At 52.8% G+C, this 16143-nt stretch overlaps 1 long non-coding RNA gene and 3 other non-coding genes across 4 annotated transcripts in view; 1 reads left to right on the plus strand and 3 right to left on the minus strand.

The window, feature by feature from the left end:
* Positions 1-16143, minus strand: part of LOC127041003 (uncharacterized) — a 192378-nt gene that overhangs the window by 43428 nt on the left and 132807 nt on the right. The window lies entirely within an intron of this gene.
* TRNAQ-CUG (transfer RNA glutamine (anticodon CUG)) lies at positions 6818-6889 on the plus strand. Its single transcript has one exon. It is a non-coding gene; the product is annotated as a tRNA-Gln (tRNA).
* LOC127041013 (U2 spliceosomal RNA) lies at positions 12308-12506 on the minus strand. The gene has a single exon (XR_007771596.1). It is a non-coding gene; the product is annotated as a U2 spliceosomal RNA (small nuclear RNA).
* Positions 13638-13752, minus strand: LOC127041042 (U5 spliceosomal RNA). The gene has a single exon (XR_007771623.1). It is a non-coding gene; the product is annotated as a U5 spliceosomal RNA (small nuclear RNA).

Genomic DNA, 16143 nt, shown 5'->3' on the forward strand with positions numbered 1-16143 from the left:
TGACAACATCTGCATCTTTAGCCGGACCTGAGAGGCCCACGTGTCCCAGGTTAAACAAGTGCTGGACCAACTGCAGGAGGCTCGGTTAACCGTAAAGGCTGAGAAGTGCAAGGTGGGGATGGCTGAAGTATCTTATCTGGGCCATCGGGTGGGGAGCGGCTGCCTAAAGCCGGAACCAGCCAATGTGGAGGTGATCAGAGACTGGCCTGCTCCCCAAACCAAAAACCAGGTCCAGGTCTTTATTAGGATGGTGAGGTACTATCAAAGGCTCGTGCCCCACTTTTGAGTCATAGCCGCCCCCATCATTGAGCTGTGCAAGAAGGGGAAGCCAGACAAGCTGGTCTGGACCGAGCAGTGCCAGCAGGCTCTCCGGGTGCTGAAGAAGTCTCTAGTTAGTGACCCATTTCTGGCAAACCCAGATTTCGACAAGCCCTTTATGGTGTTCACCGACGCCTCAGACATAGGACTGGAGGCGGTGTTAATGCAGGAGGATGAAAAGGGGGAGAGACACCCCATCGTGTACCTGAGCAAGAAGTTGCTACCGCGGGAGCAGAACTACGCGGCCATCAAGAAGGAATGCCTGGCCATGGTGTGGGCCCTTAAGAAACCAGAGTCATATGTCTTTGGGTGACACTTCACTGTGTACACCGACCACTCTCCCCTGACTTGGCTGCACCAGATGAAAGGAGCCAACGCCAAGCTCCTGAAGTGGAGCCTGCTCCTGCAGGGCTATGGCATGGACATCGTCCACGTGAAGGGAAGTGCCAACTGATAGCGGACGTGATGTCCCAGAAAGCGGGGCCCTGAAATTCCCCAGGTCACTGGTCAGAGTTACCCCGCTCAGTTCAGACTCGAAGGGGGGAGAGATTTGATGCAGTAGGGACTGTCTGTGTGTGGGGATGGGAGAGCTGGGGAGGATATTAGTGAGGGACAGAATTTTTAAGCCTGTATCTTGAACCAGGTACGGGGAGAGGGTGTCAGCACCTTTGCCCAGGAAGCTGGACAAAGGAATCAGCCGGCTGGAGGAAGGGCAGTTCAGTTTCTGTTTTGGGCTGGGTGGTTGGAATTCAGGGTATCCCAAGCTGGGATCCAAGTATCCTGAACACCCAGAAGAACTAGATTGAGTGGTCCTGGTTGTGCCTCCAAGCTATGCTGTAACCTCCATTCCTGTGTCAAATATCCTTCTGCTTTACTGGCTGGCTGAGAGTCACTGGGAGTCCAGGAAGAGGGGTGCAGGACCGGATTTCTCCACACTCTGAGACAGGAGTGGTGCTAGGTCGCTGTCTTCCCTCCTCAGCTCTGTGAAGGGACTGGGTAGAGGCTGTTCCAGCAGGGGCGGGGTGCTGGGTTCCCTCCCCGACACTGTGAGGGGACTGGGTAGTGGCCTTTCCAGGAGGGGAGGAGCGCTGCCTCCCCTCCCCGGCTCTGCGAGGAAACTGGAGAGCAGCTGTTCCTGCGGGGGCCGGGCACTGGGTTCCCTCCCCAGCTCTGTGGGGGGACTGGGGAGCGGCTGTTCCAGCGGGGGTCGGGGTGATGCCTTCTGTTGCCGACACAGAAGGTGCCCGGGGCAAGCAACAGTGGTTCGTTGCCCAGAGTGCGAAGCGCCAATGAACACACACCAGGGTGGAGAAGCAAGCAAAGTTTATTGGGATCTCAAAGCGGTGCAAGGAGACGAACGCCTCAAATCATGCACCACTACACAAGCAGCTTTTCCCTTTTTATAAGTTTTTTTTCTCTTTCTTCTTTCTTCCCCCACCCTCCTCCTCCTCCTTCCTCCCCTGCAGCAATTACGTAAGCGCAGGTGCATTAGGTGATCTTGGCCGCGGCAGCTTGTTAGTAAGTTTTGCTTCTGCAAGTTACCTTGTCCTTCTGCTAAAGTTGCACAGTTCTTATCACCACTGCTTTAGACTGGTTTTAGCTGTGCTGCAACTGATAACTTACTGTTACACATTTCATTTCACAGCTCCTAGCTTTCTAGATCAGGTAGAGTTCAACATGGAGGAGCTTTGGTTCACTAAGGCTTAGATTTATGCTTAGTGACGCCAACACTGGGTAGCGGCCGTTCCTGCGGGGGTGGGGCGCTGCCTTCCCTCTCCAGCTCTGCGAGGAGAATGGGGAGCGGCCGTTCCTACAGGGGAGGGGGGCTTTCTTCCCTCCCCAGCTCTGCCAGGGGACTGGGGAGCGGCCGATCCAGCGGGGGCGGGGTGCTGAGTTCCCCTTCCAGCTCTGCAAGGGGACTTGGACGTTGTTTTTCCTGCGGGGGTGGGGTGCTGGGTTCCCTCCCCAGTTCTCGGAGAGGAATGGGGAGCGACCGTTCCTTCCGGGGGCGGGGCGTTGCCTCCCCTCCCCGGCTCTGCGAGGAAACTGGGGAGCGGCCATTCCTGCGGGGGCAGGGCGCTGCCTTCCCTCTCAGACTCTGCTAGAGGACTGGAGAGCAGCTGTTCCTGCTGGGGCGGGGCACTGCCTTCCTTCCCCAGCTCTGCGAGGGGACCGGGAAGCGGCCGTTCCTGCGGGGGCGAGGCTTTGGGTTCCCTTCCCAGCTCTGCCAGGGGACTGGGGAGTGTCCTTTCCTAAGGGGGCGTGGCGCTGTGTTCCCTCCTCAGCTCTGCCAGGGGGCTGGGGAGTGGCCATTCCTGCGGAGTCTGTGCTCTGGGTTCCCTCCCCAGCTCTGCGAGGGTACTAGGTAGCGGCCGTTCCTGCGGGGGTGGGGCGCTGCCTTCCCTCCTTAGCTGTGTCAGGGGACTCGGGAGTGGCCGTTCCAGCGGGGGTGGGGTGGTGTGTTCCCTCGCCAGCTCTGGGAGGGGACAGGGGAGTGGCCGTTCGAGAGGGGGAGGGGCGCTGGGTTCCCGACCCAACTCTGGGAGGATACAGGGGAGGGGCAGTTCCAGCGGGGGTGGGGCGCTGGCTTCCCTCCTGTCATAAACAGATGGTTAAGGGTTAATGTCTCTTTTACCTGTAAAGGGTTAAGAAGCTCAGTGAACCTGGCTGACACCCGACCAGAGGACCAATCTGGGGAGAAGATACTTTCAAATCTTGGTGGAGGGAAGTCTTTGTTGTGCTCTTTGTTTTGTTCTTTGTTCGCTCTTGGGGCTAAGAGGGACCAGACGTGCAACCAGGTTTTCTCCAATCTTTCTGAATCAGTCATTCGTGTTTCAAAGTAATAAGTACAGCCAGGAAACGTGGATCAATCTTATATTTGTTTTCTTTACTTGTAAATGTGTCTTTTGCTGGAAGGATTTTTACCTCTGTTTGCTGTAACTTTGAATCTCAGGCTAAGCGAGGCGGGGAGGTCCCTCTAGGCTATTTAAATCTGAATACCCTGTAAAACATTTTCCATCCTGATTTTACAGAGATAATTTTTACCTTTTCTTTCTTTAATTAAAAGCTTTCTATTTTAAGAACCTGATTGATTTTTTCCCTTGTTTTAAGACCCAAGGGGATTGAGTCTGAACGCACCAGAGCGTAAAGGGGCGTAAAGGACGGGGGGAAGGTTAATTCCTCTTTGTTTTAAGATCCAAGGAGTTTGGATCAGTGTAGCCTCTCAGGGTAACCCAGGGAGGGGAATGTCTCGGGGGAAAAAGAGGGGAGGGAAGGCTAATTTCTCCTTGTGTTCAGATCCAAGGGGTTTGAGTCTTGGATTCCCCAGGGAAGGTTTTGAGGGAACAGGAAGTGTGCCAAACACCATATTTTTGGCTGGTGGCAGCGTACCAAATTTAAGCTGGTAATAAAGATTAAAAGTGATCATGCAGGTCCCCACTTTTTGGACGGGTAAAGTTCAAAGAGGGGAAAAAACCTTGATACCCCCCCAGAATGGACCCTGCCTGGGTGGACTTGCTGTGGGAAGCACACGGAGGGTCAGAGGATGCTGAATGCTCCAAGGAGAGACCCAGGAGGTAAAGACTTGTGAGCCTCTTGCCCTAAAAACTTCAGATCCAAGGGAGAGGAGGCTCCTCAAAGTCCTGACTGGTTTTGTGGGGAGCAGTTCCAGGGCATCGCCCATTGTCTCCGTGACAACTGGTGGCAGAGGTGGGATGTACTGCACCCCGTGAATGGCGCTGCTTGCAGTAAGTGACTGGGGAGCAGTAAAACAAAGGAGGGATAATGAGAACCAGGCGTGCTGAAGGCTCAGAGAGGGATGGTTTCAGGGAGCAGTTAACCTCTGGGAGTGTGTGACCAGCGAGAAGGACTGTTAGAGTAACAGGGTCCCCCTGAGGACTGCAGCCAGCAGTCTCAGGGTGGAAGAGCTTGCCGCTCTGCCCTGGGAGAGAGGATTTTTGCAGTAGCAGGGTTCCCCTGGGGGTGGCAGGAGCAGTCCGAGGGGCGGAGGAGTCTGCAGCTCGACCCTGGCAAAGAGGTGGTGACCACGAGGAGGGCTGGCACACCAGGGGTTCTTCCTGGAAACCATGGGGGAGCCAAGAGCACACAGGCCTGTGAGTCCAGAGCCACTTGGGAAGGGTGAGGTGATGGCCTATCACCATCTCCTTGAGAAGGACATTGTGATCCTGTGTACAAAGAGGGTTACACACGGGGAAGTTCACCAAGGCACAGTTAATCATGAGTGGGAAGAGAAGGACACGTCTGAGGAGCAGATTCCTGACCCAGATGGGGCTACAAATGTAGCTGGGAGCAGCTGGAGCAGCAGCCAGACATCCCCGAGAGTCTGGTCTCCAAACAGATGATGGTTTTCACGATCAGGTTCCCCATCAGGGGACCGAAGACATATGGGATGGGAGCAGAGCCTGAGAGTGCAAGAGGATCGTGAGAGCAAGAGCCTGAGGAAAAGCTGCAGGAGAAGCAGCACCAGCATGGACTGGGGATGGTGGAGCAGAGAGACATGGGGGGCTGCCCAAGGGTCAGTGGGGAAACATGCATGGGGTGGCAAGACCCTGGGACAGGGAGAACTGTGGTGGTGCAGCCGCAGATGCTGAGGGGCTGTGGGACCTGGGTGAAGGTCCTCAGGGTGAAGCCCCCCGTCCTGCATATGGCCTGGATCCGTGTGCAGACCCTGGAGGGGTCTGGCTGGCTGGTCGTTGAGGTTCTCCAGGATATTGGCTGGGAGGCCCTGTTGGGGGGTGACTGTGTCTCTTTGGGACAGGATCCAGGCCCTGCTCCTGTAACGGCCGAGGATTTGAATTCAAACCCAGGGAACCAATTGGGTAAGACGGAAATGATCTGTGAAAATGCAAATGACGTGGCTGGCAGGGGGGAGGGGCTGCTGGGCTCAGGATACCTGCCTACCTGTAACCAGCCCCCTGGGGCTGAGTGGGAGGGAGAGATGCTCCCCACCCCCCCTGCACACCGGAGAGGGGGCTCACGCTGGCTCAGAGGCTGTGACTAAGCAAGAAGCTCGCTGCCTGCCCCCACTCGAACCGCCACTCCCCAGGCCAGTCCCACACCTGGAGAGGGAAGCCAGCGCCCTGCCCCCGCTTGAGAAGCTACATCCCACGCCCCTCTCAGAGCTGGGGAGGGAAGCCAGCCCCCCGCCCCTGCTAGAGCAGCCAGACCACACACCTCTCCCAGAGCTGGGGAGGGAGGCCAGTGCCCCGTCCTCACTTGAACGGCCACTCCCCAGTCCCCATCCAAAGCTGGGGAGCGAAGCTAGTGCCCCGCCCTTGCTGGAACCGCCACTCCCCAGGCCCCTGCCAGAGCTGGGGAGGGAAGCCCCGCGCCCGCACGAATGGCCACTCCTCAGTCCTCTGGCGGAGCTGGGAAGGGAACCTAGTGCCCCGCCCCCGCAGGAAAGACTGTGTCCCAGTTCCCTCTCAGAGCTGGGAGGGAACCCAGTGCCCCACCCCCGCAGGAACGGCCACTTCACATTCCCCTTGCAGACCTGGAGAGGGAAGGCAGCGCCCCTCCCCCACAGGTTTGCACACAGGCCATGGCCATGGCCAGGAGCGCAGCACAGAAGCTGCTCCAGCCCTGCAGCCTGCGGGGCAGCGCAGTGGGGCTGGGGGCAGCGCGGAGCAGGCAGGCCCAGGTGGGCGGGGGGTGGAGACACACGTGGGGCGGACACGCTCCTGCCAGGAGCTGTCTGATTCACCCCTTGCCCGGGAGCTGCAGGAGGGGACCGGATCATGGCTCAGCTGCAGAGCTCGGAGCCCAGGCTGGGCCCAGGAGTGAGAGGATGGGGGTGCTGGGGGTGTAGCAGAGATTGGAGACGAGAATTGGTTGGAGATGGGGTTGTACCACTTCCGCTTGGCGGCAGGGGGGCCCTCCGGCTTATTTTGTTTTGCTCCGCCCCCCACATCTCAATATTTCATCTTGACATCTGGTCACCCTAGCCTGATATGAAGGAGGAAGTCTGGACCAAGGGGCCAGGGACTGGCCTTTGCTAGAGAAACCACTGTCAAGTTTTAGCCAATTAGGACAAGTCAGCAAATAAGAACAACTTCAGGTATCAGTAACTGCTACAGGTTGCAAATTCCTACATGCAGCAGTTTCTGGCACTACACCTGCACAGCTCTGCTCCCCGGCTCTTCTCGGGCTCCTGCTCTCTCCTTAGCTCTGCCCCACTCTCGCCCAGGCAGTTCCACCTCACATGGAGGATGGGACCCCCTGGCCTGGTGACTCTCTCATTACACTGCCTGGCCTGTCAGTGCGGCTACTTTGGAGCTTTGGCCTCTCCCCATTGTCCCTGGGGACTGTCAGTCTCAGGGTCCTGATTTCCCATTGATCCTTCCCCCTTCTATTGGTGCTGGGAACTAGCCAACCAACCCTCCCCACACACACACACTAAGTTTTAGTAAAGGGCCAAGAGCCCCCTTACACAAGCCAGCCCCATGATGGTCACCGATGTGCAGAGAAGGCAGCCTAAGATGGTCCCATGGTGTAATGGGCAGCACTCAGGACTCTGAATCCTGTAATCTGAGTTCAAATCTCAGTGGGATCTTGTGTTGGCTTGTGGTTATAGGCAGCAGGTTATATACATTTGTGCTGCTCGGGCTCCAGGAATATTCAGGGCTGGGGGCCCTGCTCCAGCAATATTTGGAGCTGGGTCTCTTCCCCTGGGCCCTGGCCCCTGCCTGGCAACCCTCCCCCTGCCTGACAAAAAGCAGCATGGGCCTGCCTGCTCCTGCTGCTGGAGTAGAGAGATTCTGGGCAGAACTGCTGCCCCAGAGTCCTAGTGCAGGCTGCCCTGAGCCTCTCCAACACCCCCAACCCTGAGATCCCTCTGAACCCTGATACTCTGCCCCTGTCCTGAGCCCCCTCCTGCATCATGAATCCCTCATCCTCAGCCCTATGCTCCCTCCCAGAGGGTGCACCCCTTCCCACCCACTCCTTCCCACCCCCAGAGCCTGCACCTCTCACCCCTTCCTACAACCCTGCCAGAGCCTGCACCCTAGCACCAAAACTCCATCCTAAAGCCTGAACCTTGCACCCCTCCTGCACCCTAATCCCCAGCCCAGAATCTGAAGCCCAGACCTCCCCTCTAAATCCCAGCCCAGAGCCTTAGGTAGGTGGGGGTGGAGTTTGGGGGGCAGAGTTGGGGGGCGGGTTCTGGGCACAACCAAAATTTCTACAAACTAGCTACCGATGCTTATGGTAACGCCCCAGAGCTCAACTTCCCTGTCTCCAGCTGTGTAAGAGTGAATCTTTCCCCTCCTGCTGGGTGACTCACACCTCCTAGAGCCAGGTCTTTGGCTGGGATGGCCACAATGGGTTAGGGCTCTAGAACTTGCTACCCTGATAGTTGGGATTCTTGCTGCTGCACCTGATGTTCACAAGCTTGGCCCTTGTGCTTCCTACCACACTTTTCCTCTGGTCCACATGGCACGTGAAGAAACGAGTGCCAGGGCTGGGATTAATAGTCAGGGCTTGGCAGGAGGGAGGAAGAGTCCCAGGCTGGAGCCCCACACACCTTCCCTCCTCCGTGCACCTAGAGCAGAGGTAGCCCAGCTCTGTCCGCTGGATACCTCGGCAGAGTAGGTGAGTTCATGTAAATACAGTCTGGTCCCAAAGCCTCTTCCCAACCCTGGTCATCAGTAGCTGTCAGGGGAGAGCTCATTCACACCTCGCTTACAAATTATCATTTGAAATTCTAAGGTTGGTCAACACGGCCGAAGCCAATGCACCCACATTGTCAGCAAACACAACAGCTGGGTGAGGAAACCCGGCTTTGTCCAGACTTTCCAAACCTATTTTACTTTCTCAGGTACAAGTAGTTTTCATACGTTGTATCTGCTTTTAAAGTGTGTTAACGTTTCAATTTCCATTCAAATTTGCAACCAATGACAATATTGGCAAAGCTGCATGTAACTACCTGACCACTGAGGGAGGGAGTGTTGGGGAAATTCGGGGAAGGGGGTGCACAGCCCCCCCATTGGGGAGGCGTATAGGGAATGCCCAGTTTCACTGAATTGTCTCCTACTGCAGCACCTGAGTAGGTTACATCAGAGAGGAGCTGCAGTGTCTAGGCAATGGGATCCCTGTGCCTTTAAGAGCCCAGCCCTGGTAATCCCATGCTGAGAGGTGCTGCCTGTGGGAGGGGAAATAAAAAAGCCCTCTGCTCCCCCCACCCATGTTTGCAAACACTGGAGTCTCAGCCCACTGGGATAACTGTTACCCCTCTGCCCCTGCCTGTGCCAGGGTTTAACCCTCTGGCAGCACCTCCCTCCGGGCTTAACTCCGGTTCCTTCCCCACTCCCTGACTTTGCCTTCAGTCCCTCTCCTAACTCTGCCTCCAGCTGCTTGACCCCCCGACCAGTCAATTTCCACCCCCTGCTCAGACCCTGGCCACCCACTCCTCTGATTTGCCCTCCTTTGCCCCTTTTTAATCCCTGTAAAAAGTAGGGAGTGCTGGGTCCCATTCTCTGGAGGGAGGGCTGGGAGCCTGGCCCCTGCCTGCCCAGTGCTCAAAGTGCCCTATGATCCTTTGGATGTTTGCTGAGTGCTGCAGGGTCACCCGAAGGGGGAGAGAGACGCGGTTAGGAGGTGATGCAGCCAAGAGTGAGATGCAGCCATCTCTGGGTTACATGGTGGGCTGTTTACAGGACAGTTGGAACAGCCCCCCTGTACCAGGAAATAGGGGAAAGTCTGGTGTTCGGGGCAGAGCACTCCACCTGCTATTGAACTGTGATGCTCTGACCACCTTTCCCCTTCATGAAGAAGACTCTGTGTGACTCCAAAGCTGGTCCAGTAACAGGTATCACCTCACCTGCCTTGTCTCTCTGGTATTCTGGCCAGTGTCCAACTTCCCCATCACTGTTGGTCTTCAAACCTCCTCCAAGGCCTCCCCCCACAGTCCCTTAAGATGCCAAACCTCCCCTGGAGCCCAACCCGCGGGGGGGCACCCCACCTGAAAACCCTACAGCACCATGGCATTGGTAATGTCCACTGCCTCCAACTCCCACCAGCCCGGACGGACCCCACAGCACAACGGGAGTGGTCATGTCTCCTGCTTCCATTTTCTGACAGCTGCTGCCAGACCCTGCCCAGACTTCCCATTTCTGGTACAAGTCTGGAAGCAGATGCTGCCATGAGGCGGTGCCGGGAAGGGTGGTGCTGGTGTCAGGAGAAAGCAGGAGGAGTAGGTGGCTCTGTGCTACTGCGGGGAGGTGCTGCCCTTGCTGTGAAAGGGCCCCGTTATTAGAGGAGATGTCATCTCCCTGCCCTGCCATGCTCTGCACCAACCCCTGCCTGTCATGGGAGCAGGGCTGGCTCCAGGCACCAGCGTGGCAAGCAGGTGCCTGGAGCAGCCAATTCAAATGGACGGCCCGTCCGGTATCGGGACAGCACGTCTGGGTCTTTAGTGGATATTCAGCGGCAGGTCCCCCATTCCCTGTTTTACTCCTTGAGCTGCTGCCAAATGTCAACCAAAGAGGAAGGGAGGGAGGACTCACTGCTGAACTGCCGCAGAAGAAGCAGTGTGGTTGAGCTGCCACTGAAGAGCCACAGCTTTTTTTTCTTTCTTATTTACTTACTCTACATCCTCTGGCAAAGAGTTCCACAGATTGACTGTGTGATGCGTGAAGAAATACTTCCTTTTGTTTATTTTAAACCTGCTGCCTATTAATTTCATTGGGTGACCCCCTAGTTCATGTGTTATGAGAAGGAGTAAATAACTCTTCCTTATTTACTTTCTCCACACCGGTCATGGTTTTATAGACCTCCGTCGTATCCCTCTTTAGTCATCTCTTTTCCAAGATGAAAAGTCCCAATCTTATTAATCCCTTCTTAGACGGAAGCTGGTCCATATCCCCTCATCATCTTTGTTGTCCTTTTTGGAATCTTTCCCATTCCAATAGATCTTTTTTGAGATTGGGGCGACTGCATCAGCACGGAGTATTCAAGATGTGGGCGTACCATGGATTGATATTGAGGCGATATGATAGTTTCTATCTTCTTACCTATCCCTTTCTTAATGATTCCCAACACTCCACTGCACATTGAGTGGATGTTTTCAGAGAAGTATCCACAACGACTCCCAGATCTCTTTCTCGAGTGGTAACAGCTAATTTAGACCCCATCGTTTTAGAGGGATAGTTGGGATTATGTTTTCCAACGTGCATTACTTTGCACTTAACAGCACCGATGTTCATCTGCCATTTGGTTGTCCCGTCACCCAGTTTTGTCAGATCTCTTTGTGGCTCTTCGCAGTCTGCCTGGGACTTAACTATCTTGAGCAATTTTGTATCATCTGCAAATTTTGCCACCTCACTGTTTACCCCTTTCCCCAGATCATTTATGAATAAGTTGAACAGTACTGCTCCCAGTACAGACACCTGGGGATAAGAGAGGGAAGATCATCTTCTGACACTGGCAGACCAGGTGCCAGCTCACGCCCAGGCCCCTAGGTCTTACTGAAAAGTGTCAAATGCATGGCTGGAATCTAGTCTTGCTCACCTGTTTGTTACTGTTGTTAAAACAGGCATTAGATTCATAAAAATGTATTTAGAGTTTATGACTAGCTCATGAGTTGCTGCATGCATTCTTCTCACCTATAATAGCCGTAGCCCATGTTGTAAGGTGATATATAAGCGTTGGCACTAAAGATGTAAACCCCCTTGCTGCCACCCCGCCAACAGTCAGGAGAGAAGCATTACCAAGTGTGAAACGCTAGTTTACCAGACGACGTGTCATCTCCTTTCCAACAAGAGAAGGCCCTGACTGAGACATCAGACAGGCCACTGTGGATCATCCGTGGACAAAAGACCTGGTTGATTGCTCCCCCTCACACATCCACGAGGAGGCAGAGACCTGCACAAACACTTGCCCCCATCAGCTTGAGCTCTGGGGGAATGGAATAAAAATCTTTGTCAGGAAGAAACTGTTGTCCACACCCCCGATGCTGCTTGGACTTCAGGGAGACGGCACGCCTTCTAAGCATAAGCAAGGGATCCCGGGTGTTTGGCTAATGTTAGACCTAAAGGACATACAGAGTTTGTGTGTTACAGCAGCTTCTACTACACCTGGGTGGCAAGCTAGAGTCAGGGTGCCCAAGGGGGCTGTCTGTGACTCCAGGTTAAGGCTGTTCTAGTGCCTGAGGAGATCACACTTGATGCTTGGTGGGTGAGATCAAAGAGTGTGTGGAATACACAACCGTGAGGAACCCCACTGCCTGCCAGCCCCAGGCGCTGGGGGCTCCTGCTCTCTGGGGCTCTTGCTGCACTAGAAAGGTAAGTTTCTAGCTTGCCTGGTTCAGAAAACCGGAAGGGAAAGATAGAGAACCCACATTACATTTTTTAAACAAAGAATTCTCATGATTTGTAAGTCACTGTTGTGATTTTGGGGATTTTCCAATAGTGAGGGTGGCAATAATGAGAAGTTAAGGGTTATTATTTAGCATTTAGATTATAGTCAGTTTGGGGGGGAAAAATCAGGCTTGGGGCCCCTGTGTGCCGGGTGCAGCACGACACCTAGTGCCTTGTCTCGATCTTATGAACCAAGATACATAGAACGTCGGTCGGGTAGAGAGAAGTCTGTGTAACTCATGCAGTTGTTGATGTACATGTAATCTCAAATATTACCAAGCCCCCATCCCAAGAAAAACAAAAACAAAAAAACAACCATCTCCCCAACAGACCCAGAGTCTGGAAAACATTTGACCCTCATACTGTTGAAAAGACTCACAGCAGAAAGAAGGAGTCCAGCCTGTTAAATAATTCTCTAGCAAGACAAAGAAGAACCTCTCACATCTGCAGACTCACAAAACACTTCCAAGAAAGCATAAGTGTATTGTGTTTATCATAAAGAAACAAAAACACTAAAGACACCATATTTTTCTGCTATTTCAAAAAAATCTGCTTGAAAGAAAGATCGTCACAGTTTAACTCTTTTCTGTTTTTCTAACCAGAAGGTTCTCCCCTAAAGGAGATATACTCTTCCTGGAAGCACTGCAATACCAGATCCATGCATGGGGTAGACAAAGCAAGCTCCTGTTCTAACTAATCCTCTTCTTTCAAAAATCAAGCTAATATACAGTCCTCACATAAAAGACATATCACAGATTGTACTGAGAAGAACAGACACTATGTTTTGATTTTAGCTCCAGGGAGCCAAAAAACAATGGTGACCATCTGCCACGCACACACATCCCTGAGCCCACCCATTTCTACCTCACCAGGATGAGCTCCCAGACACGCAACAAACACCATAACTAGGGAACTCTACAGGAGATTGATTCAGTTCCCCGAAATGACTCCAGTGGAAGAATTCAAAGCAAGAACCCTTACCACACAATTCTGTTCAAAGTAAGGCAAGTCTTGCAGATGCCTTCCTCTCGCTGGTTTCCCCTCTAGACTCCTAATTTCCATAAACCCACCCACTGACCTGTGACTACCAATCTCTCACTGTTAACTTTTACAGCAAACCAGGGAAAAGAAAGCCTATGCAAGCGCTATTCCGCAGCCTCAATGCTCCTTTTTGCTCCTTCCCACGCAACTATCTCAAACATACAGTCAATTGCATCAAAGCAGTTCCTCGCTATTTGGGGCATTGGTGCCCCTTAGTCCCTCTGAGGTGATCGGCTCGTTCCTTTTGGCCTTAAACGCTAGGTAGGAATCTGACTCAAAGGGCCACAAACTTCCTCCCCTTCTGCTCCTATGAACTATCCCTCATCTGGGCAAAACCTTTGAAAACACTGGTGTTTTCCCAACAGGAAAGGGATGGACAATTTCTCTTCTGTGGGGAGACGAGGGAAACCATGCAATCACCTTCTGGAAGGTATATTAAGGAGGGCAGCGTAAGAACCCTCACGGACTAGATAAAGAAAGCAGCTCTTTAACTGACCTTCCAACAATGACAAACTGAAATCTGAAAGAGCAGCCTTTCAACTTAGGGACCCAAAAATAAGCTGTTGACAATAACTAAACCAAGAGTTACAAATGACTCCAAACCATACACTCTTAGGACAGACCAAATATTAACACAAACAACAACGCAATTCTTTGCTGCTCTTCAACTGTGATAACCAAAAACTTATGAAACCAAAGAGCCAGCAAAATACACATCACAAAACAGTCCCCTGCTAGCTAGGAAGCCATCTCACTAACACAATGAGCTCAAAAAAAAAAAAAAAGGTAAAAAAACCCACACAGTCATTTTCAGAGCTCTCAGTTGTTTTCATACACTAATAGAAAAGCTTGAGCTACTGACACCAGTTGAGGTAGTATCCTTCTGTTTTTTTCACAACAGGGAATAGCCTTGCTAAAACAAAGCCTCAAAAAAATTGAGTATAAACTCATAAATGCTCCTCTCCACAAAAATCTGTAGTAAAAGGCAAAAGATTTATACGAACTGAAAAGAAAAGAAAAAAAAGCAGAGTTTCTGCCGGTGCAGCCACCTATGCTACCACAAGTCAGGGTGACTACTCTCACAGCCCGCTAAACCGCAGAGCTTTTAGAGGAAATGGAATTGAACCGATTGACAGCCTGAGTTGGATCATGGGAACCGGGGACACAGGGAGCAAAACCAGCCCCTTGACCAGGGACTCGCTTCGCTGCAGGCAATGCACTGTGGGTATGCAAATAAGATGCTCTGGCCGTTTCCGTTGCTCAAAGGAGTCTTTTCTCCGAGCTGCCTCTGCTCCTTCCCCAGCTGGGCGGAGATTGGGATGCAGTGAGGGTGGGGAAGCTGCTCTCCTGAGACAGTCCCGCTGATGACCAGGCACATGGAGGACAGAGCCCGAACGAGAAGCCAGAGGGCACTTGGCCCACAGCTAAAATCTGGAGCAAAAGCACACACTTTGCAAAGGAACAGGAGCCGGGATCTCAGACATGAGATTCTATCTGCCGGCCGGGGTGTGACCCCGTGTTGTACTTGCTGCTAGGTCTGTCTCTCCTGCAAAGTAGCTGGCCTCAGATCCTTGGGGTTCGCTGAGCTGCAGCTCACCTTGATACACGGGAACAGCTTAAAAATCATGGCCTCTCAGGGTTGGAAGGGACCTGAGGAGGTCATCTAGTCCAACCCAATCCCCAACTAAATCATCCCAGCCAGGGCTTTGTCAAACCTGACCTTAAAAACCTCTAAGGAAGGAGATTCCACCACCTCCCTAGGGAACCTATTCCAATGCTTCACCACCCTCCTCATGAAAAAGGGTTTTCCTAATATCCAACCTAAACCTTCCCCACCGCAACTTGGGACCACTGCTCCTTGTTCCGTCATCTGGTACCACTGAGAACAGTCTAGATCCATCCTCTTTGGAACCTCCTTTCAGGTAGTTGAAAGCAGCGATCAATCCCCCCTCATTCTTCTCTTCTGCAGACTAAACAATCCCAGTTCCCTCAGCCTCTCCTCATAAGTCATGTCTTCCAGCCCCCTAATCATTTTTGTTGCCCTAGGCTGGACTCTTTTCAGTTTTTCCACATCCTTCTTGGAGTGTGGGGCCAAAAACTGGACATGGTACTCCACATGAGGCCTCACCAATGTCGAATAGAAGGGAACGATCACGTCCCTCCATCTGCTGGCAATGCCCCTACGTATGCAGTCCAAAATGCCGTTAGCCTTCTTGGCAACAAGGGCACACTGTCGACTCATATCCAGCTTCTCATCCACTGTAACCCCTAGGCCCTTTTCTGCAGAACTGCTGCCTAGCCATTCCGTCCCTAGTCTGGAGCAGTGCATGGGATTCTTCCGTCCTAAGTGTAGGACTGGGCACTTGTCCTTGCTGAACCTCATCAGGTTTCTTTCAGCCCAATCCTCTAATTTTTCTAGGTCCCTCTGTATCCTATCCCTACTCTCCAGCGTATCGACCGCTCCTCCCAGTTTAGTGTCATCTGCAAATTTGCTGAGAGTGCAGTCCAAGCCATCCTCCAGATCATTAATGAAGATGTTGAACACAACCAGCCCCAGAACCAACCCTTGGGGCACGCCGCTTGATATCGGCTGCCAATTAGACGTGGAGCCATTGATCACTACCCGCTGAACCCGACGACCTAGCCAGCTTTCTGTCCACTTTATAATCTATTCATCCATCCCATACTTTTTGAACTTGCCGACAAGAATACTGTGGGAGATTGTATCAAAAGCTTTGATAAAGTCAAGGAGTAACACCTCCATTGCTTTCCTCTCATCCGCAGACCCAGTTATCTCCTCACAGAAGGCAATTAGGTTAGTCAGGCGTGACTTGCCCTTGCTGAATCCATGCTGACTGCTCCTGATCACTTGCCTCTCCTCTGAGTGCTTCAGAATTGATTCCTCGAGGACCTGCTCCATGATTTTTCCAGGGACTGAGGTGAGGCTGACTGGCCTGTAGTTCCCCTGATCCTCCTTCTTTCTTCCCTTTTTGAAAGATGGGCACTACATTAGCCTTTTTCCAGTCACCTGGGACCTCCCCCGATCACCATGACTTTTCAAAGATAGCCAGTGGCCCTGCAATTACACCCGCCAACTCCTTTAGCACCCTCAGATGCATCACATGCAGCCCAATGGATTCTTGCTCGTCCAGCTTTTCTAAATAGATTTGAACCACTTCTTTCTCCACAGTGGGCTGGTCACCTCCTCTCCATGCTATGCTGCCCAGTGCAGCAGTCTGGGAGCTGATTTTGTTCGTGAAGATGGGGACAAGGAGAAGCATCAACTACATTAGTTTTTTCCACATCCTCTGTCACTAGGTTGCCTCCCACATTTTCCTTGACTTTCTTCTTGTTGCTAACATACCTGAAGAAACCCTTCTTGTTGTTACTCTTAACATCTCTTGCTAGCTAC

Source organism: Gopherus flavomarginatus, assembly GCF_025201925.1.
Source record: "Gopherus flavomarginatus isolate rGopFla2 chromosome 13 unlocalized genomic scaffold, rGopFla2.mat.asm SUPER_13_unloc_1, whole genome shotgun sequence".
Taxonomy (NCBI): Eukaryota; Metazoa; Chordata; order Testudines; family Testudinidae; genus Gopherus; species Gopherus flavomarginatus.